The following is a 26,908-nucleotide window of genomic DNA, read 5'->3' as shown; positions in this document are numbered from 1 at the left end:
GAAGCAGAAAGGAGCTGGAGCCATGTGGAAGGCATCGTTCTCCACATCACTCTCACTAAGCCAAAGTTCATTAACCTTTCACTTGTTGCCTCTTCTCTCTGCTTCTTTCTCTTTCCCTGCACACCATACAGGCTCTATCAACCCTTGAAGAATACAGACTACTGGGGTCATCTACCTCTGACACAGCTAGAACCAGGACTGCAGAAGACATCAGATTCTTCCAAGCTATTCTGATTAAACAAAACAAAATAAAACCACAGAGAGCCACAAGTTATGAAGAAGAGATCTGTCAGGATCTGAGGTCATTTCAAAACCATCCACTCCCTCCATCTTTGTGTCTTGAGCTGCAGTGTCTTTCTATCACTTGTAATCTCATGGTTTCACTTGTGGAATAAACCTCTTCTCATTGATGTACTGGCTCCTCCCCTTCCATGACTTACCAATGACATCTAAGTTTAGCTCCCACCGCTGTCTTATTTCACTGGTATTACTTGCCTCACATTTCCAAAAGAAGTCCAGTCTGGCTTCTTCGGTTGCTTTTTTGTTCGCTTGTTTGTTTGTTTTGTTTGTTTGTTTGCCCAGCCACCTCATGGATCAATGGTCCCTTGTGTATCCTAGGATTACCTGCATTGGGCTTAGCTCCCACTCCTGGTCCAACCAGCTATTGCGGGGTAGTGGGTATAAAGGATGAGTTGGAACCAAAATGGCCCTGTGGGATCCTAGAACTTTGAGGGACCCTTTATCTTAGAACAAAAGGAGACAGGGTATCTGTTTTCACCAGACGTCTGAGCAGAGCTGCTTAGGATTTTGTCATTCTTCTTTTCTACAGTCACCATCTCAAAGTTATTATCTCTTATTCTTTCCTTGATCACCGTCTAATCCTCTTTTGATTACAGCTGCTTTACTGATAATCTCACTCACGGATCTCAAACAATGTCTTAAGTTTTCAATTCATGGTCTTGTTATCCTCACTTTCTCTGTCTCATTTAGTATATCATTTCCTTCTTGAAACATTTCTCCTGTGGGTCCCTTCGTATCACATTATCTTCTCCTTCCTCCCTTTTATTACTACTTTTTGTCTCTTTCTGTCGAATCTTTCTCTCAACACTTAAAGTGGACATTCGTCAGATGCTTCCACCTGGTCTTTTGTTCTCCACCTCTTATATTCTTTGACTCTGAAAGCAAACATACAGTCACTACATGGTTACACTCCAACAATTTAAACTTTTTATATTTTCTTAATTTCAGTGGAACGCATCAGATGATCTCACTCAATTGTTCACCAGGAATTTTTCCACCAGGAAACTGAAGCTAATATCGAATCATGATATAAACACATCTCTCAACCTGGTTATGTGCCCTAGCTTTTCTGTTTATACTTATGATAAAAGATTTTTCTAGCCCTATAGGGTAAAATCCTTCCTTGTATTTGACCCTTCACATAGATCTCAATATGTATCTATTGATGGTTAAGTCACCAAATTCATTGTCATGTTGAACTGTAGGTCATTTATTCACAATATTCATTGATACTACAAACTTGTATGCAGCGTATAACAAAAGCATATTTAGGTATTATATGTATTAATGAAGCAATAGCTGCTCTGACAGATAAAGTCTTCAGTCCCAAAAGCTTACACTATAGAAGTTTATACACTACTCTAGTAAAATACTTAGGGATTCCTGATTCGTAAGTGGCTCTCTTCCAAACAAAGCTTGGTATTACTACCTAGAGACTGTTGTACATGTATTTAGGCAAAAACAAATGTATGTGTCATTGGAAACTGGAATGCTGACATGGAAGAAAGCAAAACATATGTAAGAGAAAAATTTAGAGAATACCTAGTATCTCCAATGGAAATGAAAACTAGCTGTATTTTATCTCCTAAGGGAAAAAAAAGGAAAGAAAGAAAAATAAATCCTGGCCCTGTCCACAGAAAGTGCCTAGAAACATTGACCAACTGAGAAATAATGTGTATTGCTAGTACTAGGACCAGGGCTCTTAGAACAACTAAGGCATTTGTCTGAAAATTTGTTTTAAAAATAGGAGGGAGTTAAACATTCATCCTGTGTTTTCTGTAAAAGCCTGCTTTAGGAGTCAGTGATTATCAATGGCTGGTAACATCACAAAAATAAAGATAAACTGACGTTATGTGACCCATGATGTGAATGCACATTACCCGTGAAGAACTTTTGACCAAAACGAAAATGAATTTGAATATGATGAAGCTTTCTAAAACTACCAATTTACAGAAAATAGAGGGGGCAAGGAAACATGTTAAATGACATGATGAAGGGGTACTCCGTAGACTCTGGGAAACTCTGTAGAAGTTTCTTCAAAATATAAAATGCTGGGAAAATAAAAATACAGAGATGAGAAACCTACAGATTAAAAGAAACTTCTGGGGTGCATTAAATAATTACAATATATGGACCTTGCTTGGATCTTAATTCAATCAAATTAATAAAATTTGGACTACCTGGGAAATTTCAGCACTGACTAGATTATTCATGGTATAAAGAGAATATTGTTCATTTTTAGGTATAATAATATTATTGTGGGTTTGTTTTAAAGGAATCTTTTTTATTTTAGAGAAGTGATTTGGAATATTTATGGATGAAGCGTTATGTTGACAGGGAAGTGTTAAAAATATTCCCATCAAGGAGAAATTGTCAATGGTTTGGATGAAAAAACTGACCGTGTTCTGATGATTGTAGAAGCTGAGTAACTGGAATATACAGTTTCATTAGAGTAGTCTATGCAACTTGTACATAGTTGAAAAAATTCATTATATAAACAATGTTTCCAAAATGGGGCTATTGGTAGAAGTGGAAGGGTGTGAGTTTGTGTGTGTGCACACTTGTGTGTACAATTATACACACTCACATAAGCTTCTGTGGTTGGAAGAGAAGAAAATGAGAGCAAAAGTGAGAAGAAACAAAGAGATTAAAGATTGAGATGAGATATTCACCTAACAATAGCTTTTTGGGGCAGCAGATTACATTTCATACTTAGAAACAATAGATGTGAGGCTAGAAAGGAATATTGGGCCATACTGAAGAGCTCTTTTGAATGTGCTGATAGTCATGGTGGCAGGAAATTAGTTAGAAATTCATCCAAGTGTCCAGGCAAGAAAACAGTATCTCCATAGTAGGGTAAGTCAGGGGAATGGGATAAGGGGCCAGCCCATCTCCTTGAAACAGGGCAGAGATACATGTTCTACAGCTAAGAAACTAAATGCAAAATAAAAGGTGAGGGGAGAAAGAAAACAAACACATTTGCAAAATTTTTGAAACTGGTGAGGGGAGCAAATCTGAATCACTACTACCATAAAAAGAGAGTCTAGAGAAGAACCCTCTTGCGATGTATGGAAGATGTGAGGAGAGGGAAAATCCTTAACACCACTCCCACCTAATAGCAAATTCCCTTTAAGTGTCCCTTCTAATTATGCCCTGTGTGCGTCACTTCCTCTTTATTTCTACTGCCAGTTAATTACTAAGAACTCAATGTTTATACTATTACTTGTCAAAAATCACTAGACCTTTCCTTGAAGCAAATCAATCTCTCCCTAATTCAAAATTCTATAGTATTTTCCACTGACTAGAGAATGAAGTCAAGAACCTTTAACATTCTAACTTTATTCTCTAACTCCTACCTTCTAGAGCTATTTTCTTTTAAACCCCACGTGGTATTAAACTGAAGTCGTTATTCTCCTAACTGAAGTGTGAATTCCTTCATGATTCTGTTAATATTCTCTTTTACTTTCTTAAAAATATTATTCATCCTTCAAAGCATGGCTCTGTTCCCACTTCCTATGTGCAGATTTCTTTGAAAACTGAATCACTGTCAATACCTTCCTCCTCCAAACAACCCCAGTATTACACGGAGACGACTGCGGGTCTTTGTCTCATGCACAGCAGATTTGCTGAGTGCCCCAGCCATGGGATTAGATGGACCTGCATCTTCCCTTTCTTGTTTTGTGAGCTTGGGAAAATATCTTAATTTCATTGAGTCTGTTTCTACCTTCTCAGTGCCTTCCCATCTCACTCCTTATTAAAATCTCACCTTAGAATTTACATGACTTCCCTTCAAATCTCCAACTTCTTCTTGTTTTGTTTTGTTTTTTGTTTTTTTAATAGTTCTTTATTGAAGTATAACTGCTTCACAATACCATGCTAGCTTCTGTCGAACAACAAAGTGAATCAGCCACATGCACACATATCCCCCCACCTTGCATCTCCCTCCCACCCTCGCTATCCCACCCCTCTAAGTCATCGCAAAGCACCGAGCTGATCTCCCTGTGCTACGCAGCTGCTTCCCACTAGCTAATTATTTTACATTTGGTAGTGTATATATGTCCATGCTACTCTAATTTTTATTTTATATTGGAGTATAGTTGATTAACAATGCTGTGTTAGTTTCAGATGTACAGCAAAGTGATTCAGTTATACATATATAAATATTTCTATTCTTTTTCAGTTTCTTTTCTCTTATAGGTTACTACAAAATATTGAATATAGTTCCCTGTACTATATAGTAGGACCTTGCTGGTTATTTATTTTATATACCATAGTGTGTATATGTCAATCCCAAACTCCCAATTTATCCCTTCACCCCCCACACCTTTCCCCTTTGATAACCATGAGTTTGTTTTCTAAGTCTGTAAGTCTGTTTCTGCTTTGTAATTAAGTGATATTGTATTATATTTCTCTCTCTCTGTCTGACCTACTTCACTTACTATAATAATCTCCAGGTCCATCCATGTTGCTGCAAATGGCTATATTTCTTTCTTTTTAATGACTTAGATTCTGACCTCTTTTTCTAGCTTCCTCCATGTTCAGTTGGCTTCAGCCACAGTGGCCTTCTTGCTCTCCGTTGACCACACCAGCCTAATCCTTGTTGGGGTGATGTTTGGTCTTCTTGCTAACTTTCCCACCAGATGCCCACATGGCTAATTTTCTCCCTTCCCTAGTCTCTACTCAACTGTCTCCTTATCATGGAGACCCTTCCTCACCATCCCAACTAATATATCTCTACCACCCCAACCTGTACAGTTCCCATTCTCCTCCCTCACTTTACTTTGTTTCTTTTTTCCGTAACAGTAACATTACTGTCTATATTGTATGTGCATGTTATTGCCTGGCTTCCCTTTCTGGAAGGTGAACTCTAGGTGGGAAACCACTTTGCTCTGCTCACTGATCAGTCCACATGTTCAGAACAGATAGATACTATAGGACATTGGTTCATATTAAGCTCTTTATAAGTAGTTTTACAAATAAATACTGAACTCTTGGATGTATGGAAATAAAGTGAGAGAACTTTTTCTCAATCACATTGAGTTTTCAAATATTACTTAATTTAGGTAATTTATTTGCAAAAATATTACTAACTGAGTGAACTCATGTGTCAGTTGCCACCTTCTTTCTAGTGGTTTGAATATAGAAAAGGGCTTTTAATGTCTGCCATGTCAGAAACTTGGAAGGGAAAACTACTTCCGAGCTTGGAACTGATCAGATCAAGGAAAAGAACAGACTATAATGTTTTACTGTTTTCCTGGCTTTATTTACTTTCTCCACTTTAAGAATGAGATCCCTCTATAAAGTTGCCATCTTTTTCTCCTGTTCTAGTTTTTGGACAAATGTAGAGCAAAGTCTGTGTATGGGTCTCCAGGAAGAAATGATACTGTTAAAAGATGATGAAAATTGAGAAGGAATTGATGAGAAAAGAAAGGAGTGAATTTGGACCGAGACTTTGCCATGTACCAGGTTCTGGCCCCTGTACCCATGAAAGTTCTTATTCAAAATGGGAACGGATGAACTTGATTTTTAGACATTGAGTACATCCTAGAATATATGTTATGCATTCTCAACTTCAGTAAACAGTTCAGTTGTTCTATAACTGCAATTACTCTCTGGTTGTTTTGAAAAATAAAGGTTACAGACATGGTACTGGAAAAATCATTGGGGAAAGTGTGTTCCCATAATTTAATACAGTGTTGTCTGTAATGTGATTTCAAAGATAAACCATTTGTTTAGGAAGACTGGTCCCCATCTAATTCTGTGAGTAATTGTTTCTAACTCATTTTTTAGGCGAGAGCAGGAGAGGGAAGGACTTTAAGGAAACGATGACAAATTTTCTTAGTGACTAACTAGAGAGCAGTAGCAAAAATAAATAAAGTAGCAAAGTTGGACACACCTACATATGGGAATGTATGAACAGACAGCCACATACAATTACATTTGGTTTCCATTTTTCAAATTCTAACAGTATAATTTATAATGCTTCTTATTCTGCTATTTTACTCAACTACAAATGACTTTCGAGATCGTTTGCTACATCATAATCATTTGATAACCCATTTTTCGGCATTTCTTTTTTTTTTTTTTTTTTGGAACTCCTAAATCTTCCTTGCCTGTGGATGTAATCTAAGGGAAAAATGGTAAAATGTAAAAGATAGAAAACAAAATTTTCTGGCTTTCAAGGCTTTGAAGAAGAAAATGATTAATTGAACATTGATCTTATCACAGTGTAAAGGTTAACTGTCCTTGCTTTAAAAATATATGCACTGGAAATTGAAATAAATTACAAAGACAAATTATTTTTATTAAAAATTTCTTCTTTAAACAAATGATCTCTGTGGATGCTCGATTTCCTCCATTTATCTTAAACACTTTAGAGAAGGAAATCAATTTCTCTACTGAAATAGTCATGTGGTTTGTCCTAAGAAGATTATTTATGCAAGATCGGATTTTACTCTGAAAATTATAATCAAGGGTATGCAATAACACTTGGTTATGAAACAGAAAAAGTATCAGCATTAATGTCAACATAAGGAAATTATGTGAATGCTTATTTGTGTAGTATGTCTTAAAAGAATCTTCATTCACAGCTAAATACCTCAGAGCTTTGATAGATGTATGCTTTCAGTACTTGTCTATTTATCACTGTGTACTTTGGACTAAACTAATTTTACTGTACTTAAGAATTCCAAACTTTTTTTTTAACATCTTTATTGGAGTATAATTGCTTTACAATGGTGTGTTACTTTCTGCTTTATAACAAAGTGAATCAGCTATACATATACATCTATCCCCATATCTCCTCCCTCTTGCATCTCTCTCCCACCTTCCCTATCCCACCTCCAAACTTCTTAATTAAAAAAATTGAATTAGTTTTAAATGTTTGTTTTGTTATTTATTAGCTGTGAGACTATGAGAAATTTAACCTTCTGAGCCTGTTTCCCTATTACAAAGGGTTGCTATGGTCACTGACACTCATAAAAGGGATGGTCAGCAATAGATGCCCAGGTCAGGGGTGGTCAGTGATGGGATTTTACAGATGGTTAGTGATGCTCTTGTTAAGGGCGGTTAGTGATGCCCATGTCAGGGAAGGTCAGCAATGGCTGAGACAAGGATGGTCTGCAATATCTGGACAGAGATGGTCAATGACGGCCATATCAGGAATGGTTAATGAGCCCCAGGTCACGGATGGTGAGCAGTGCCTGTTGGTCATGTCATGACTGGTCAACAGTCCACACTGAATTGTCTGGAACTTACTTTGAGGAAAGAAATTCTTCTAGACACTAGATATGCCATCCCAAATTTTCTCCACATGCTGGATGCACAGGTAAATTCTGGATTCCCAAAAGCCTTTTTGCATAAAGCTTGCTTAAGCTTTGCTAACCAAAAATGCCAATCCTGGTTCATCAGTCATCAGGATGACGTCAGAATTTTTAAAAATCATATTTAAGGGTATGACATAAAAACTACTGTCAAATTTGAAATAATTAGAAATAAGTTCCAATTGTAGATAAAATAATACAAGTGGCCAAATGCAATGCTGTTTATTTAAAATCAACACATATATTTAATGTTAAATAAAATCAGCACAATTTTTAAAAAGGCGCATCATTTAGTTTCACTGGTTTACACTTTTAACAGGTCTGTTTACCTCTCACATGCAATTTTTTAATGAAAGAAGGATAATGTGAACAAATACAAAGCATGTTGTTTTCTTGGCTTCATGATTTCAAATTTTCAGTGATTCAGAGAAGTAAAATTGTAAACAACAAAAAAAAACCCACAGAGATACCAGTATTATAAATGCTATTTTACAGGGAGTTTTATATACACTGTGCTTTGTCCTTAGAAATAATTTACTTACATCATACACTGAGACATAAAATTAATTATAATCGCTACAAATATTTATAATGCTGCCATGCATTAATAATTTAATAACATGAAAAAACTAATTTTATTTGTTATATTGGCAGAAAAATGTCACAGACATTTAATTCCCACAAAGAATATTTTTTTCCCTAATTCTCGGGTCTAGCATTCAATGACATGGAGATGATTTGTAGTATATATTTTTGCCTTTTAGGGCTGTTAAACATTATAACCTTGTATTTAGCCTTGCTTCATTAAATATGTATGCTTTTAGCAATCTGATTCCTAATATACATCACTGACATTGTGCAGTTACAGCAGTTCTGTTCCCTCTAATGGGTCTGTAAGAGCAATGCCACCAAAAGAAGTCTGGGAAGAAGCACAGAATGCTAAAAATAACCACAGTGCACCAGATTTGGTGAAGTGACAGCCCAATAATATATATGTGGAAAAGCTACTAACAGTTGGGAATGTGATACCAGATTTTTCAAGCAAGCGAAATATTGAAATTTATATTCATTTAAACAGCAACAGAAAGCAGGAGGCTGCAGCAGAGCAAGCTATTAGGTCAATGCAATGTCACGGTGAATGCAGCCAACACTTGCGTCCCACTGTCAAGCATCATTAGATCTGGATGAGAAATTTTCCTCTGTGATGTTATTATTCTGAAGAATCATAGGTCCAGGGACTTGCAGAGTATTAGATGCATATATGTATGTGTTTAAATATATATATATAATATTTATATACTCATATATATGTATATATAAATAAATTTATATTATATGTGCATTATGAATATATGCATATATCTTATATTTACACACATAATGATAAATATTTTCTCCTGGCAAATCAATACCAGGTGGATTGGCAGAAAAGAAGTATCTCCATTGTCCCCCATATATTTTCCCTGCATTTGATGAATCTATGTTGACAAGGATAATTATGTGCCACATACTGTTTCTGGAACCAAAATGTACTGGTCAGGAAAAACAAGTGCAAGTTTCAGGGGGGTTTGTTGACTTCTTTTCTCTCATCTTTGTACTTGAATCATTGAAATTTTCCAATGTGTCATGAGCTGCCAGCAGCTACCTGACATGTCAAGATTGATTGTGATAAAAGCATGCATGCATCATCACTCCATGCACTGTTTAGTACACAGTGAGGCCCCACATAGTCAGGAAATAGAAGCTCATTTCCCTGGGAGCATTGCATTTACCCACAGTGCCGTGCAGGAGCTCATCGTGGTTAACAGAGCCTAGTCAGAAAGACTTAAAAGTAATTTTGTCTTTAGAAAAAATATAAGCTTTATTCAATTGATCATATGCTAGACTTTTTTTTAATTGATTTGTTGAAATGTATCCTTTAGGTTAGTTCTCTAAATTTACCACCCACATTGTAGAAAGTCTGACTATTGCAGCCATTCTTCTTTTTGTTGTTGTCGTCGTTGTTGTTGTTGTTACGCGGGCCTCTCCCGTTGCGGAGCACAGGCTCCGGACGCGCAGGCTCAGCGGCCATGGCTCACGGGCCCAGCCGCTCCGCGGCATGTGGGATCCTCCCGGACCGGGGCACGAACCCGCATCCCCTGCATCGGCAGGCGGACTCTCAACCACTGCGCCACCAGGGAAGCCCGCAACTCTTCTTTTTAATCATGGAATATTGTAAAAAAAGAAACAGATTCTAATCCTAGTTTTTCCATCGACAACAAATGTGACTTTACAAAAACCATATAACTTTTCAGGACCTTAGACTCTCATGTACAATATGAGTGTGAAAGAGTTGATTGTCAATTTGTTCTCATTGTTAAACTGCATCATAAAGTTTCTAAGAAGGCTGGTGTGGATACTCCGAACAATGCAAATTATTTTATACAAAGAAAAGGTGTGGAGACTCTACCCTGCTTACTTAGTCTACCCTCTACCCTTGACTTACGGGTTATAGGAGGTTCATGGGTAGAACTGGAAAACTGCACTGTATGGGCTTCAAGAAATTTGCCTACTCCCCAATTTTTATTCTCAAATTGTTGCAACTATCCCCAGGCCTTTGTGCAGAGCTGATTGAAAGCTGTTTTCTGACAGAGCAATTTTGTACATGTAGACACAGTTTATAAACTTTGATTATTCCTAAATCAAAGACTGAGTTAGCCAAAAATATGTAAAATATATAGGATAATTTCTTTTCAAAAGGAATACATGTTTTACCAAAATTTAAAAATAATTTACCAAAATTATAATTTAAAGGAGATGAATTATGTAATTATATAAATAATTTGATAAGTAAACCCAGCCAAATATCACAGTATAATCTTTTTTTGTTACTTTGAGGATTTTTAATTGTTACTTTATATATTCTTAAAAATTTAGATATATTGTAAGGAAAGGACAAAATTAAGATAACATAAACCTCACATAACTCAGTAGCCAAAATACAATAGAATTGTCAAAAATATCTAGCTACAAAGAAATACTAATAGAGTGATATTTATCATATTATCATCAGCAAAGTTCCTTCTGACACATACTCTTGATTCCATTTCCTTACCAGAAGAGAGGAGGTATAATTTGAAAATTAGTTTGACTTTCAATTATTATGGGTGCTATTTTAAATCATTAGTATTTTTTAATTAAAAGAAACATGAAACAGATTAAATGATTTGCATAAGGTATTGAAAATCAGTTAATTTCAGCACCAAGGGAATAGGGCATTTTTTTTCTTACCCCAACTAAGGCACCACCATGCATTACTTGTTTTATATTAAATATGCCTCTGATTAAAAATATATGATAGGGGCTTCCCTGGTAGCGCAGTGGTTGAAAGTCCCCCTGCTAATGCAGGGGACGTGGGTTCGTGCCCCGGTCCGGGAAGATACGACATGCCGCGGAGCTTATATATATATATGATAATAGTCCTGCCTATAAAAGCATTTTAGGATTGTTAACATCATCTCCAAATTTCAATCTTTTCTCTTTGCCTCTCAAAAAGTGGTATGATTCTCAAAATCATAATGGGAGGGCCAGAACATTTATTCAGATAATCTTGAGACATCTACCATATTCTGATGTTGGTTTTTTGAATCTGTAAATAAGAACTCACATTCACATGTTTTGAAAGGTAAACACAATGCTATATAGTAAAGTATATCAGTAAGTTGATAAGGGCACATCCAAAAGTAACAGCTGGAATACCAAAGAGCTAGAAAAAAACAAGATATTTACCTCTATTATCTTGGCCTTTCTTTACTCCCAAAAGCTGAATGTCATCTGCAAAGAAGGAGATTTCAATCTGTGCCATCTTTCTGGATCATTTATAAAACCCCTAAATAATATCAGCTTTGGCAATGGTCACTGTTCCACCACCTTGTTTACACCAGAGTTCTCCAGTTGTCCCTCTTTGTAATTTAAATTCATAACCTTACTCTATGAAAAGCCAACAATCCATTAAGACAGACCAGAATTTCTTTTGGTCATCAAAGGAACCGGGCTTATTGCTGAGAAGGAATATGCTTGTTTTTAGAATTTTCTTGCTGTTTTTATTCATGGTTGAAGAACAAGCAATTTGCTAAAAGTATTTTAAAAAATAAAAGGAAATAAAAGAAACGGCAACAATTCAGCTTTCTTGATACAATTAAATTGATTAAACATTTCACTTGGAAAGACTGATTCCTGAAAACAGGTCTAGTCCCTAGGTGGAACTAAAAAGCTGATTTTGATTTTGGGATCTAATTTTCTTAGCTCCGGTCATTTTGGGCTATTCAAATACATACAAAACTGACAAATGTGGTTATGTTCTCACTTTTAGCTGCCACTTTTACCTATTCACACCCTCTTCACTTCAGTGGGTGGCTCCACGTAAAGGGTTTCACATAAAAGACTCAAGCTAGCCACATAGAATCTTAAAATCGTCTTACATTAAATTAGAATTTTTCTGTGAATTTTCTCCTGATGGGCTCCAGCCTTAAAGAACCAGTTCTAAAGAAGCTAATTTTAACAGATCCTCTATATGGTACTGCTTTTATATTTGTCCTATTAATTTATTTGTTGATTCCCCAGCATTCACTGAGCATTCTCTGTAGGCAATCACTGTGTGCAGTGACAATGTTCTACCCACCAAGGTGCTTTGTCCGGTCTCTTCAGCCCCTGACATCAACTTCCCATCTGTGCCAATATTCTTTAATATCTCATCTATGTTCATCTCTGGCTGCCTGGTTTCTGACCTCATTACCTGGCTTGCTCTTGACAGGTGGTAAATGAATTCATTCTGAACCTCCCATGATCTGTTTCATGTCCTTGCTCTGAAATTGGATAAATGGATGCAGGTCTGCAGTGAAGTACCCCTAGTTCCACAATCAAACTCTTCTTAGACCTTGACGTTTCTCTGGGCTGGAGCCCTCCCAGAAACATTCTTCATCCCCACCCATCCCCATCCCCGAGTACCCGTTCCCTAGCCTTATCTGAGTGCTCAGAGCTCTAGCTCTTTGCTTACAATTAATGCACAGTGAAGCCTATTATCCAAATACTGATCATTTAAATGTGATTAATTAGGCAGAAATGCATTTAGACAAAATATACAATATGTTTAATTCAGTCGTTAAGGAGCATGTATTCAGAGTTATTGGCTAGGCACTGTGCTATGTACAGTATGAAATAGGCTTGTTTCATAGAAAAGAAAATTCTTTTCACACTGTTCCTCATATATTTTTATAGTTGTGTATGATTGGTCATGAAAAATGCTTGTCAGCTATAAACATTTTAGATGTTTAAAGCCTGAGAGCTTCAGTAGACTGTAAAAAATAAGGTTATGTCATCATCTGGTCCCCAACCTTTATGTGAATAACTCTGATGGGTGAATGAATATTACACATTTTAGTTTGATTCTGCATCTCATTGGTAGTAAAGAATGGTGGAGGAAAAAGATTCCATCTCTCCGCTTGTAGTCAGTCACGCTCATTTAGAGAGACTGAAGAGGTATGGTGAAAACTTTATTTCAGCCAGTTGCATTATGATTCAAAGGGTATGCCAATTAGTAATGCAAATAAGAGGTTTTAGGATCTTTCAATATTCTGTGATATAGATTAGCACATTTTCCCTAAAACTTAATTCTGTGATACATGCAGGAAACCTTCCTTATTCCATATCAAAACAAGGGAATCAAAGGTTTCATTACCTTATTTTAAGAGGTATTGTTAGGATGTAAGTTTTGTGCCTCTAATGTCAAGGCAGCAAAATCTCATGGATGGTGGTAATGCTCAGAGAAGAATTGAGAGATAAAAGTTAGATCGGGAATAGGAGATGAGTCTCAAAAGTCTATCTGAGAAGTTTAAACTTTATTTAGTGAAAAATTGAAAATTTTGAACACAGAAAGTTTATAATGAAAGTTTCATTAAATTTATTCACTCTGACAAGTTTGTTTTATCCCCACTTTATAGGTGAGAGCATTGAAGTTTAAGATTACATAGTATAACCAAGGTCACACAAATCGGAACCAGCAGATGGAGAATTCAAACATAAGTCTGTCTGGCACATCTATTTCTCCTTGGCCAAAGTTGAAGATACAGGAAACATACAGGGATGGGGGTGGGGGATGGATGGGAGAGACATTTTAAGGAGAGATGAACAGACTTAGTCATTATAGACATACAAGCTAATACGGAAAGAGGAAGTTAAAAAATGATCCTATATTTTGAGATCAGGACAATATATCGCTGATACAAATTGGCAGGTTTATAACATCGCTGATATAAATTGGTAGGTTTTTAACATTGCAGAAACAAAGTCTGGCATGACAAACCAATCTGGTACAATGTTGCTGTTTTTTTTAATTATTAAAAAGAATGATCCAAGACATCATGTTGACTGAACATATTTACTGTATTAAAAGTGGCCAATATTTAGGTGGCATCGTGTTTTGATTTACAAAGTCCTTTGTATGAATCATCCTATTTGATTTCTCACAACTTCAGAAAATAAGTTCTACTGTTGCAGAGGAAGAAATTAAGGCTTAGAGAGGAGATATAACTTGCTGAATGTGATACAGTGAATGCATGATGAAGGTGGGGCATGAATTTATGTATTTTGATTCCAAATCCTGCATACCAGGAGGTTCTTAGGATGTGATAAATAGTCGTAAACACTTTTAACTTCCTTGAATCAAATGGAATACATACACATAAATCTCAAACTAAACAGAACTAGTTATCAATCTATTGAAATGCAGCAAGGGAGATTTAGATAAGCTTGGGGCATGATTTCTAGTTCAGCAAAGATATAAATACCTTACTAAGTAAGGTAGAATAGGCTTATCTTCTGAAATATGAATAAAGCAGATATTCCTCTGCCTTGGCAAGATTACCTGTGGCCCTTTTAAAGGCTGTGAAGGTGGTCTGATGATGAACTTGGAGATCCAGTTCTGCATTCTAAATATGTTACACAGAAAGGAAATTTAATTATAGTCCTCAAACCATATCTTCTTCAATTTTTTAAATTCTGTGATACTGAATAAAGTAGACAGTCTTACTCCAAAATGGACAGAGGACTCTCTTGTTTTCTATTTGAGGTGGAATTTTAAGGTTTCCATGACTGCAACTTTCTACTTTCATTTCATCCCTTGTGCTTTTCTTTTTTTACATTTTGAGAATATAGAAAACCCTGTAAAGATTTTTCCTGTAGCACACCTGTAACGATCAGTGTCTATCACATACAGAAGCACAACGTGTGTATTCACACCCCTGCCCTATCAAAAAGGACATGTCTTTAGGACAACGACCACTGCTCATACAAGAAAAAATAGTTTCCTTGAGAATCTCTGCATTTGGTCTTCTGGGGTAATAGCTGACAAATGAAAATCATTTAAGAAAGCAACAGTAAAACAGCAAACTTTTCTTTAGAAATTTTATGCACAATAATTAGTAGATATTATGTGCAATATTAATTTTTAATTTCTCCAGTAAAATGGAGAAAACAAGTAATATGTTTTGACAAACAAGCCAATCGATCTCAGGGGAAAAATAAATCTTTGCAATCACTCTATACTTCAGAGACTAGTGGAATGAAAGAAGAGAAAGACCAAACTTCCAGAGGCTCTGATTGGTTCTCCCAGTTGCTAACAGTTGAAAGAGATGATCATTTAGGACAGCAAATTAATGAGGTTTTAGATACAGTGGTAATTGTTATGTACTGAGCTTAAAGGGAAGCAGCTAGAAAGAGGAACTCATTCTTACAGAAAGAATAGGGTGACTTGAAACAGTTCTCATAACTTCTCAGTCTCCCTACTTTTAGATAATTATTCACTGCATCAAAGATGGCTGGGATAAATTGCCTTGTAGAGGAAAATCAATGGTAATGCATTGGATACTGAGTTTTGGAACAGGAAAGCCCATGCAGGAGCCTGTAGATTTGGAGGCCTGGGAAACTGGTTAAACATCAAGTCCCCTCATCCTTGCCAGAATTCCAGCGGATTTCCAAGACTTTGAATTTCAAAGATCAACTTATCCCAACACGCACAAGGGTTTGTACTTGCATTATATCTGCTCTTCAAATAATCCTAAAACTTGGGAATACTATTCCCATCTTATGTACCAGGAAATTAAGGAAGTTATGTAAAAAATACATTCATGAATTAAAATCAGAGAAAATGAAAAGAAGGGATAATTATTGCAAAATTTGTGAACAGGGCTCAGTGGTTGGTGGAATTTCATGGAAAGGTAGAAGCATGGAACAAACATGGTTTATTTCAGCCAAGGAATAAAAGTTTGAATTATGCTGTACACCTTAAATTTATACAGTATGTTTGTCAATTATATTTCAATAAAACTGGCAGGAAAAATAAGTTTGAAAAGCAAAATTTTCCCATATTTTCCCCAGTGTATCTGCTTATCCTTTTCTAATCACCTAATTACCTGCCAGCAATAATCAAAAAAAGTTTATGAAAGGGACATTTGTCAATCAATTCGTTTGATTTTAAAGAAACCTATTATAACCTTGTGTGATATGTACAAATAGCGATTACACTTTTTAAACATTATTATTTGATTTAAAAAGTGCATTAAAAAAAAATAAACCTCATCAGTTAGTTAAAATGTATACATTTTAAGTTGTCAGACTTTATATACGGTTTTTTTAAAATTTCATGTATGCCATTAATTCATACTTAATACCTAAGTAGTAATTATTTACCCATGGTTTTAAATAATATCCTACAAAAACTTTAAAATGGATATATAGCATCCCCTTTTTTGTGCTATAATTTATTTAGGCAAACCTTTATAATTTAATATGTAAATCATTTTCAATACTTGAATATTTTAAATAACATTGATTTAAAATTTTCCTTAAATATTAAAAATGGAATTTGGCAGAAAAATGTACATATTTTTAAGACTTTTGATACAATTTTCCAAGTGCTCACCATGAAGGACCAATTTAAACCTTAAGGTATCTATGAGAGGCTGTATTTTCCCCCAGCCTTGTAAATACTGAATAATGCATTTTAAATCCCCATCTTATAGGGAAAATAAAATTTGTTGCATTAACTTGTATTTGTTACTTATTCGCCTACACTTTCTTAGGCTCGCTTTTCTAATGATGTATTCCATTAGTTAATATCAGGAGATACTTATAAATTAAATATTAATGTTCCGGCTATGTATTATAAATTATGTGTTTGTCTGTAGTTTAGCCTCTTTACCATGGAGAAAATTCATGCTATGTGGTCAGATTTATTGCTCTTTCCCTTACTTTCTGTCTTTGCATGTGTGCTTCCATAGGCTTCCTTTATGCCAACAGTATATATTCACTTCTGTTTTATTTCAGTAGTTCTGTGGTTTAATTCATCTGGATTTTATTAGGATGCATGTTGTGAGGTAGGGGTTTAACTTTATTTCCTTTTCCACATGGTTAGCCAATTGGCCCAGTACCATCTGTTAACCAACGTATCCTTCTTTCCCTTGATGCAAAATATGATCTTCATCACATTACCTTCAAGTACACATCGAACATATGTCTGCCGTGCTTGTGGGCTCTTTTTCCGTGCCGTTCATCCTTCTGTGTCATCCTGCAAACAGGCCTGACATCTTAACCACAGGGCAGGCCGGAAGACATATGACACAGGAAGTTTCCTAGCAGTGGAGCTGTGGGCAAAGTTGGTGGGGGCGACGGAAAATTGATGACGGGAAGTACTGCAGGGGTTTTCCTCTGAAAAGTGATAAGAAGTGAAAATCTCCAAGAAGTCAGAAACTCTCCTTTCCCTTGACACAAACTGCACCAAAACAAAGAATCTGCAGGAAGAAAGACATATCCAGAAGAGAAAAAAGAAATGAAAAGAATGAGAAATAAAGTCTATAGATTTTGCTTTCTCTTCCCTTCCTGCTGTCTCCCTAGCTGAAAAAAGCTTGCAGTGTCATTTTAAGCTTCAGAGTAAGTAACTGAAGGCAGAACATAGCTAAGAAGCCACCAGGCTAAGGAGGCACACAGAGCCACAGATTTGGAGCAAAGCATTCTTCAAAGCTAGGAGCAAGTTGTAGTAAATAGGAAAACCCTTCATTTCTTCTGTCATCCTTCAGTCACAGGGAAAGACTTCCCGAATTCTCCATTACAGCCACCAAAAATGTGGATGTATTTTTCCATGAACCTATTATGCACAGATATACGTTTCTAATCTGCCATCTAACATACATTTTTGCCAGGAATATTTGATGATATACGAAGTGTTAGAGAGTTAAAGAGGTATGGGGAGAGTACTTTATTTCTATGTAATAGATATTCTAATTTGCATCCTTGTATTACATTACAGTGGACATGAAAATGATTCCCTGGGCCACGTATGGTTGTCTAAGCAAGGGCAAATATCCCACGTGCATTTAAACAGGACCTGACCCCAGCCACACAATGTGTTTCGTATACCAAAAGCCTAATAAGATATGGTTACTACAATGTCCGTGTCTTTCCAGCTCCTGACATATATTTCTTTAACAAATACTTAACCTTTGAGAATAACTTCATGGCTGGGTTACTTGATAGATTAATGTCTTGGAATGATGCTGCCTGTATGAACATAGAAACTCTACCTATAAGCAAGCAAGTATAAATAATATTAATTTTTAAATGAGTCAAATCAGGGTTAGTGTGTCTCTGCGCCATATGCTGAGGTAAATTAAATACAAATATTTCAACACCAGAAGGCCATGTCAATGAACACTCCTCAGCAAGAAGTCAAGTTGAATCCACAGAGAATTCACCAAGAAGTGTGTTGAGGCCTCACACAAGCTTTCGAACTCTCTTCACAAGCAGAGGGTGTTTTTATTGTGTGGTTTTCACTTGGGATGCAGAATGCCTGGGTTGGTGCCAAGACTACCTCACAGTTACCCACAGAACAAGGGGAAAAAGCCAGCCACAAGGAGGAGGTGACACCTTCAGCTGGTCTGGAAACTTGCACCGGGTTTGTACAGCAAGACAGGCAGGACTGGTCCCAGAGCTCCTTGCAAAGCAGCCCGCGAGGATGAGCTCATTTGTCTGAAGTCAATTATTTCCCCTCTCCAAGGGTTCACAGGCTTTACTGCTATCTTAGCGCTGTTAGTCACATGCCTTCAGAGTCACTAAGAACTGATTTCGATTTTCTTTCACTTAATCATAGCCATATTTTTAATTGTCTTTAATGGTTTGAGTAGGACTGGTACTCTTTCTTTCTGTAATCCAAAAGATAGCTTTGCCTTTTACTTCTTTCTCTTTTACTGAGGTACAATTGACAAGTAAATTTGTAAGATATTCAAAGTGTAGAGTGTGATGATTTGTTATACGTACACCTTGTGAAAGGACGCCTCTCCACGGAATTAATGAGCATATCTATCACCTCACATATTTACCTTTTGTTTTGGTTCGTTTGGTGTGAACAATTAATTCCTACTCTCTTGGCAAATTTCAATGATCAAATACAGTGTTATTAACTATAGTCACCATGTTATACATTCACGCAGACTTTATTCATCTTAGAGCTGAAAGTTTGTACCCTTTTACCAACCTCTCCCTATTTCTCCCACCCCCAGGCAACCATTTTTCTACTTTGCTCTTCCTATGAGTTCAACCTTTTTTTTAAAGATGGCGTGTATAAGTGACACCATCCGGTATTTATTTTTCTCCATCTGACTTATTTCACTCTACATAATGCCCTCTAGTTTCATTCATGTTGTCGTGAATGACAGGATTTCCTTCTTTTAAAAGATTGGATAATATTCCATTGAATATGGTCCATTCCATATATACATACACAATGGACTATATACAATGGAATATATGTATACATTCTCTTGATCCATTCATTCACTGACAGACCCATAGGCTATTTCCGTACCTTGGCTATTGTGAATAACACTTCTGTGTACAACAGGAATACAGATAGCCTTTTCAGATAATGATTTCATTTTTCTTCAGTATACACCCAGGAGTGGGATTGCTGGATCATCTGGTAGTTCTATTTTTAACTTCTTGAGGAACTTCCATACTGATTTCCATAGTGGCTGCACCAGTTTGCATTCCCACCAGCAGTGCATAAGGGTTGACTTTTCTCCACGTCCCAGCCAGCACTGGTTTTCTATTCTTTTTGAGCATAGGCGTTCTAGCAGGTGTGAGGTGATACCTCATTGTGGTTTTGATTTGCATTTCCCTGCTGATTAGTGATGCACCTTTTTATGTACCTGCTGGGAATTTGTATGTCTTCTTTGGAAACATGTCTATTCAGGTCCTTTGCCCATGTTTTAACTGAGTTATGTGTGTTTTTGCTGTTGATTTGTATGAGTTCCTTGTATATTTCAGGCATTAACTCCTTATCAGATATGAATATTCTTACTCAAGCTATTATAAAATATAATTCCATTTAATATAATTTTTAAATTCACCTAATATGTGTTGGGAATTCTAGCACATTAAAAATCTACTGCAAAACAGATGAACGCTTTTTCTCACAATTCCCAGTATTCCACTGACCGATTTTATTGGAACAAATCTGCTGGAATAAGAACTTTGTTCTTAAGTACTGATTTGACAGAGTAAGTATTGTAAAGGGATACACACATGTGTTGTTCTCGGGGATGCAGTTTGCGAGTCCCACCCAAGCACAACTAATTTAAAACGTTTTAACAGGATTTCCAGGTGAAAAATTCAGACTTCTGAGACAATCTGTGATGAAACATAAAAGAGAACTAGGGATGGGGAAGAGAATGTGCAAGAAAACTGGAGGATGGTGAGTTATCTGGACCTGCCAGAGCAGGAAGAAGGTCTCTGTGGTTTATCTAGGGGGCTATTTTAACTCTTGCTGGGGGTCCTACATGTAATGATACAAACAGACCATTGGAACAGAATAAACTGTCCAGATATAGACTACACACTTATGGACAACTAATTTTCAACAAAGGCACAAAGGCAGCTGGGTGGAGAAAAGACAGTGTTTAAATAAATGGGGCTTGAATAATTGTAAATCTATTAGCCAAAAAATATCTATCAAGACCTTGCACTTGATAGACACGTTAACTGTAAATGGATTGTGACTGTAAATATAAATCCTAAAACTCTAAATCTTCTAGAAGAAAATATGTGAGAAAAGCGTTTGTAACTTGGATGAAGCAATCATTTCTTAGATACCACACCAAGTACCAGACAAAGAAGAACAGTGATGAATTGGACTTCATCAAAATTAAAAACTTCTGACTCTGAAGAAAATGTAGGGAAAGCCACAGACTAGGAGAACATGTTTATCAATCACATAACTGACAGATGGCTTATACCCGTAACATACAAAAAACTATCAACAGTCAACACTAAGAAAAAAAACAACCCAACAAAAAATGGGCAAAAGATTTGAGGAGATCCATTACCAGAGAAGATATATGTATGGCCAATAACACTATGAAAAGATGGTAACCACCATTAGTCACTAAAATGCAAGTTAAAACCACAATGTGATATCACTCACTGCTTTTAGGGTAACTAAATTGTTTTTAATGACCATACCAAATATTGGCAGAGATATGGAGGACCCAGAACTCTCATATCCTGGTAGTGGAAGTAAAGAATCATAGAAATACTTTGGAAAACAGGTTAGTAGTTTCTTAAAGGTATAAACTACCATACAATTCAGTCATTTCATTCCTCAATACATTTTCTGAGAGAAATAAATGAAATAAATACATATATTCTTACAAATACTTATACTTTCTGTGTGTAAAATTCTTCATAGCAATTTTATCTGAAATAGCCCGACTCGAAACATCCTCACTCTTCATCATCACATGAATGAATTAACAAACTATGATAACTATTCAGTAATAAAAAGAAGAAACCGCGGATACATGCTACGAGGAGAATCAATCTCAGGATAATTATTCTGAATGAAAGAAGTCATAATTCCACTCCCCATCCCCAACCCTCTCCCCCCCAGAAAAAAAAAAGGTTGGAGGAGAGAAGATCCATAGATCTACTACCATTCCTCCATGGTAGTAGGGAGGAATTAACAAAAAACCAAAAAACCATCAGGAATCTTTTGGGAGTGATGACTACGTTCATTACTTTAATTATGGTGGAGTTTCATGAATTCATATGTCTAAACACATACATACAATATGTCAAAGTATACATTTTAAACACGCACAGTTTATTATACCTCAATCTGTCAAACAAAGGTAGAAACTAGGTATTAGACTTCTTTCTGCAGAATTTTTTTTCTTACCTCCAGTGCATCATCCCCCGTTTTCCCAGTCGGAGGCTGCGTCTTCATCCTCTGTGTGTTCATGTTGTGCATGCCAGAACATGTCCAATAACCTTGTAGTTATTTGCTCACATCTGTCTCTGTCCATTAGGGTAAAGCTCCTTAAATTCACAGGTCAAATTTTGTGCCTGTCATATAGACGTTCAGTGGATGGTGAATGAATGAATAATCAGTGACCCTGCCATTGAAAACGTATGCTGTTCCAGGACAGATAAACAAAAAAGGAAAGATGAACTAGCATTTCCTCCATGCTGGTTGTGGAGCATGAGACTAAATGATGTTTGACTTTGCTAACTGATGACTAAAGAACAGGGCTAGTACTCTAGCAAATATTTAAATTCCAACTGCAAATGCCGGTGGGCTAGAAGAACTCTCAGGCCAGCATGAGGGAATTTAACCAATGTAACAGGGGGTAATTAGGAAAGTCAACACTTTGGCAATGGCTAAAGAAATATTCCAGAAAGATGAGCGTCTAAGGTCAACTGCAGGAAATGTTGGCTTGTATATTTTAGCCAATGTGAAAAAAATTGTAAATGTCCTTTCTACGTAAACGTTCCTGTGCTAAGCAAATACCCTGAAATCACCCCAAAAGCCTTTGCAGTTGTGAGAATGATCGTTGTAATCAAAATCATATACATTTCTAGTCTATGTAAATGAAATTGAATTAGTGTGGAGTCTGTAAAAAAGCACACACAATTCTAATCTTTATTTAATTTTCCAAATTAATTTCATTTTAACCAAATAACTTTGTTTTATATTTTCTTTGTTTACATCCTTTTTTGTACTTAATTACTGTTTATTACTTTCAGAGGAGATTTTGTAGGATGCCATCTCTGGGCAAGAAGGGCTCACACAGAATCAACCCCTGAGACAAGGATTTGAGGCTGAGGTGTTCATTTGGGAGGAGAGTCTAGGAAATACCAGTACTGAAGTGGGGAAGGGAGCAAATATAGAGATCATTCAGCAGCTGGTTACTGCTCAGGGCAACTGGAATTGCATTCTGTTGGGACCTCTGGGAGATAACATGGCAGACTTCAGATCCATCTCACCTGAGGGCTCAGAATGCTGGAGTATAATCCACCACTTCCTTCTGTCATTGGCTGAGGGCTGCTCCCAGGGGTATCAACTCTCTATGCCTCCAGGCCGCTCTGTCGCAGCCATCACCAACTGTACAGCCAGTATAATTCCTAGGAGAAGAGCCACAGGTGCTTGCAATCAGGAGTGATCTTCATGTCCAGGAACAGAGTGCTGAGGGTTATGGTGGGTGGGTGGGTAATATAGGAAGGAGGCAGTGATAACACCTTGATTTAGCTATTGGGGGATTCTGAGCACAGGAGTGGTGTCTCAGTCCGTTCAGGCTGCTGTAACAAAGTACCACAAACTGGATGGCTTATAAAAAATAGAAACGTATTCCTCATAGTTCTGGAGGTTGAAGTTTGAGATCAGGGAGTCAACATGGTCTGGTGAGGGCCCTCTTCTGTCCCAGACTTCTTTTTGAATGTTCACGTGCTGGAAGGGGTGAGGCAGCTCTCGGGAGTCTTGCTTATAAGAGTGCTAATCCCACTTATAAGGGCCCCACCCTCATGACTTAAGCTGCTCCCAAATGTCCCTCCTCCAACTGCTATGGCATTGGGATTTAGGATTTCAAAGTATGATTTGGGGGGGAATACAAACATTGAAACCACAGCAAGTGGCATGAGCTGAATTGCATTTTTGCAACTTCCTCTGGCTACTGGTTGAAAACTCTAGGTGGGCAGGACATGGTGGTGAGAGCGGAAACAGGGAGCTATTTTGGGGACTACTGCCGTCATCCTACCAGCGAAGCATGGGCTTGAATTAATGCAGTAATGATGGTGAGAAGTGGGAATACAGATGCATGATGAAAGGAAGCTAATGGGATTTCTTTATGAAATAATTATGGAATGAAGAGAAAAGAGAACTATCAAAGATGTCTCCAAGGATTTTTAACCCGGGAAATGGAAGAATAAAGTTGTCATTTACTGAGAGGAGAAAGATTGCAAGATGAGCTTTTTTTTAAGAAAAAAAAATGTGAAAACAAGAATCTTGAGTCTTAAATATCTCTAAAAAGTAGATACTGTTATTCCCACTTTGTAGATGAGAAAGATGTTCTCAGAAATGCTGAGAGTTAGCTGGGTGATCTTAATTATATTAGTGCTGTCAAAGGAGGGCAATCATGTCCATTTACAGGGTGGTGAAGAGTAAAATATACATTAAGTGCCTAGTACACAATAGTACGTGCCCAATAAATAGTGGTAACCTTACTCTTAGCACATTTGCAATATTTTATGCTTGAATTTGTATTTAGAACTTATGTTCATTCTTATTCACAATTTTTAATATTAAGTTCCTCAAAACAAAAATACCATTCAACAAAATGAAATAGACATCTATCAAGAAGGCTACAAGTGGGCTTCCCTGGTGGTGCAGTGGTTGAGAGTCCACCTGCCGATGCAGGGGACACGGGTTCGTGCCCCGGTCCGGGAAGGTCCCACATGCCGCGGAGCGGCTGGGCCCGTGAGCCATGGCCGCTGAGCCTGCACATACGGAGCCTATGCTTCGCAACGGGAGAGGCCACAACAGTGAGAGGCCCGCATACCACAAAACAAACAAACAAACAAACAAAAAGTGTATTCTTTGTAGTAAAAGCAAATTAATTTTAGTAAACCATTAAGGCAAAATATACATTGGTCACATTAAAAAAAAGGAGCCATAAGTAAGGAATTTTTGTCACTTTTCAAGAAAACTGAGACTACTAAGTGTTGCCATTAGTAGCCTCAATGTTCTAATAGTTCCAAATATATTCATCTCTAAATTATTTAGCGCTTGATTAGGCAATGTTCTGGTTACCTAGGCTACTCTGTTCTCCATGTTATTCTGTGGGGTGTTTGAGCACTATCTCTCAGTTTACCACCTAACCCCTTAATAGCTGAGGGCAGAGAAAATGACACTGGAGCATCTGGATAATTGCAATTGTTTTATTAATGTGTGTATAGGCAATAGGTTGATACTTACAAATGCCCTAAGATTTTTAAAGTTTACTGTGGAAATTATGAAAGATAAAGCCAGCTATATTTTAAAATTATGATTTGAAACATAAAGCAGTGTCTCTGAACATCCGAGGAATTATAAAGTATGCCATATCTCAAACACAAGGATTAGTATATGATATAAATCATGAAGAATGAGTAGTCATTTCTAGAAATCATGCATATCCTTAAAAGTCCAATATTCATTAGTTAAATAAAACATTAAAATATCTATACACTTAAGGAATTTAGAACTGATTTGATGTATAAATAATATAGATATTTAATAGGCATTCACACACTTACACCCCTGAAACAAAAAGTTGTAATAGCTACAATATATGTTACAAACCATATAGAGCACAAAGCAGAAACTTTATAAACTTTAGTTCACTTCCCTTTCCTTATACGATATCCCTTTTTATCTGCTCTGCTTGTCCCACCTGAAATACATCTCATAATACGATGTCAGAAGTTACACATTAACAGAAAACTCAAGTATATGTTTTCTTTCCTTTTCACACCAGAACAAGAGAACTCAAAATATAGATCACATAGTTTGTAAGAATAATTCTTTCAAATAAATGCAACCCCTTCTTCTCTACAAGTAGTAACATTATTCATCATCAAAATTGGGTAAAAGTAAATTGAAAGCAGCACTTAGTACAGGTTACTAAGAACACACTTTAGTCCATTACACCTATAAAATTTTAAACAGAGTAATGTATTTTGTATTTTCTATTAACCAAGGATAAAGTAAGAGAAAAGAAGATATTAATGAATTATATTTTACTGTACTAATCTTCATGATTGTTTTTTTTGGAGGATAATTAGATACTCATGTGACTTTTAACAACAAAGTATTCTGTTATTAATTTTTTGCAAGGCAGCATCAGGCGTTGCTTGGGACAAATACCTTTTATTGAATATAAGCATTGCTATTTAGGAAACTTCGTCTGCAGAGACTTTTAGCATATTACAGTAAGTTTCTGTGACAAAATGGGAAATGCTGGTAAAAATGCATCACTTTTGGTCTGCGTGTGCGTGTATGAGAGAGCGAAGGTGCAAGACGATGAAAGATACACAGCAAATTCAATAAAAGGCTGTTTATTTTAAATACTCCACTCATTACCATAGAGTAAATTAAGAAACATTGAAATAACCTAGTTGTCCTAACATCCTGCTTATTTTACCATATTGTCTCAATATCACTTTCAAATAAAGATGTTTGAGATCATGTCTGCAATATACACTTCTGATTTGCCCAAATAGGCTGCTGGCTTCAGAAGAACATTAATGCAAATCTAATGTACCTACTGGTATGATTAGCTGAATCAAATGATGGCATTTAAGTAACACCTAAATAATCTTAATTAGGATCTTCAACTCATCTTAGCACTTAGAACTCTACAGATGGATAGTCTTAATTATCAGCCTTTTGATTAGGATAACAGCCCTAATCAAGATGATGTGGGCCTGATAGACAGGGTATCAGTAAATTAATGACTGCTGTTAAGTAGGAACATGGGCAAAAAAAATAGAGCTGCTTTCCGTGAGAGGCAGGATGGTGCGTATGCTAAGGTAATAATATTGTCAGAAAAAATTAGAGAAGAATCGTGGATTGGGATTACTGTTATTGTATCCAAATATATTTGAGACTTTATATTCAACATGACTATATAAACTTATTATTTACATGAAATTGAATGACTGCAGGTGATTTTACAAATGTTTCTTAAATTCGGAATTGGTAACTTGGTAAAATTTAATAGGTTTGGTATGTGTGAATCAAAACTATCGGACATGCCTTTATGATGAAAGAAATCATGAGATGGTGATGTGAGAAGCAGGAAAATACAAAATGTCTTGGTTTCTCCAGAAATAGTTTCTTTTCTGAATTTTAATTTGCCAAATTACCAAGTGTCTGAATGATAAGG

This window comes from Neophocaena asiaeorientalis, unplaced genomic scaffold (genome assembly GCF_003031525.2).
Source record: "Neophocaena asiaeorientalis asiaeorientalis breed wild unplaced genomic scaffold, Neophocaena_asiaeorientalis_V1.1 scaffold684, whole genome shotgun sequence".
NCBI lineage: Eukaryota > Metazoa > Chordata > Mammalia > Artiodactyla > Phocoenidae > Neophocaena > Neophocaena asiaeorientalis.
Note: the sequence above shows the minus strand (reverse complement) of the source record.